Genomic DNA, 2,256 nt, shown 5'->3' on the forward strand with positions numbered 1-2,256 from the left:
GAAGCCCACGATGGTATCCATACTTCAAGGTGAGCATTGGTAATATACACTTTTCATGGCTTGATATGCTTGTATTGTTCAAGTTAAGCACTAACGCACGGCTTGTGATGCCATTTTCAGGATTGCATTGGGGCAATAGATGGTACTCATGTCACTGCCAGAGTTCCTAGGTCACAGTCTGCAGCATACAGGGGGAGGAAGCACTACACAAGCCAAAATGTGCTTGCTGCTGTTGACTTTGATCTGAAGTTCACATATGTGCTGGCTGTCTGGAAGGGGTCAGCGCATGATGCTAACATTCTCACTGACAGCATGAGTCGGCCTGATGGGATCAACATCCCCGACGGCAAGTTCTACCTTGGAGATGGCTATGCATGTCGGCCGGGTATTCTTCCACCCTTCAGGAAAACAAGGTACCATCTCAACGAGTTCTCTGATAGGAACTATCCTAGGACTGCACAGGAGCTGTTTAATCTCAGACACAGGAGCCTTAGAGTAACTGTTGAGAGGGAATTTGGAGCTATGAAGAATAGGTTTAAGATCCTGGATCAGAAGCCATTCCACCCATACTCCACTCAGGTTAACCTTGTTCTTACTTGTTGCATTCTACATAACTGGATCCTCCAATGGGGCTTTGATGAACACGTGCCTGAGGAGGAAGAGGTCAAGCCTGACGATGTCGTTAGCTCCGGCCATGGTGTGGAGGCATTTGACAATGACGCTTGGAAGAACAAAAGGTTGGAGTGGGCAGAGGCAATGTGGCTTAATAGAGATCAGTGTAGGATTTGAAGAAGAGGAAGAAGAAGAAGCAGCAGCAGTAGAAGCAGAAGAAGAGGAAGAGGAAGATCTGGTAGCAGCAACACCGATGAACTACCCACTATTTAACCAATGGCTCTTAATAATTTGAACTGTCATTTGATAGTAGTTAGGATAAACTGTCATTTGTTTAACTAGCTGGCGCTACATGTTCAAATTGTGTGTGTAAGCTCACCACTAGTTAGAAGTGATGACAACACCTTATGCAGGTTGCAACCAAACACCATGCCATATGTGCGCCTAATGCAATGCGGGCAACCAAATGCCGGGTCAAAAATGGTTGTTTCATGCAACTAGGAGCATGCAGGCAACCAAACTATGTGCATTTGGGTTTTTTTGGCCCGCATCCCCTCAAACCCGCTCACTAGAGCCAGGCTCGCCGGGCCAGGCTGGATTGGCAATGTAACCAAACATGCCCTAGACCTGTGTACCCCTCGTTCTGTCCGACGAACGCCCACTATCGTCCACCCATAAGATCACCGGCCTATGGTCCGAGTGTTTCGGATTGACGTTCACCATTTTGTAGCGCGGGAAGCAAGCCCACCAAGCTGAAGAAGCGACAACTCTGTGCTCGGACCCACCTCTCAAACTTATTTCCCGATTTCTATGTAGCGAATGTTTAAATTAATAAAGCTAGCCATGAAAGCCTTTCTCCTTAAAAAAAACTCACCCATGCCGTGGGTCCATCATCTCCGGAGTCTCTCCTCTCCTCCGCCAATCCAGGTTTGGCTCCATGGATCCATCTATAGCTGGCCAAATGGGCCGGTTTTTTCGGGCCGGCCCGTGAGCACGCCCGCACGGCCCGCCTTGGGCCAGGCACGGCACGGGCTAAACGGGCCGGGCCAGGCACGTGGCACGCCCTGGGCCGTGCCTGGGCCTGGAGGCTGGGCACGCGGGCCGGCACGGCACGACCCGATTACGTTTTTTTATATATATGGTCCAACATGTAAAAATAGGCTAAAAAACGCTTAGTGCGTCAAATAACAGGCTAAAATTATGCAGCCCACCGTGCTAAACAGACCAACGTGCCGGCCCGTTTACTAACTGGGCCGTGCCTGGGCTGCAGGCTGCAGCACGCGGGCCGGCACGACACGGCCCGTATAATAACCGTGCCTTGGCGGGCCGTGCCGTGCCAGGCACGATTAGGATGGGCCGTGCCATGCCGGGCCGGGCCCGCCCGTTTGGCCAGCTATAGATCCATCTTTCCCTGCTGTGGGTCCATTCCTCCTCTCCAGCCTGCCACGCGGATCCGGCCGCCGCCGCCGTATCCATCAGATCGCCGTCGCCGGACGCATCCCGTCCCAGCCTTCTCCCTGCCGATGGATGGCCTTCTCCCCTTTCACATGGTCGTTCAGCCGCCGAGCGGCGGCAGCGCCAACGCCGGAGCTGGCCCAAGCAAACCCGCCGCGGCCTCGGGGCGGAAGGAGGAGGAGGAGGAGG

The sequence above is a fragment of the Triticum dicoccoides genome, chromosome 1B, assembly GCF_002162155.2.
Source record: "Triticum dicoccoides isolate Atlit2015 ecotype Zavitan chromosome 1B, WEW_v2.0, whole genome shotgun sequence".
In the NCBI taxonomy this organism is placed as follows: Eukaryota; Viridiplantae; Streptophyta; class Magnoliopsida; order Poales; family Poaceae; genus Triticum; species Triticum dicoccoides.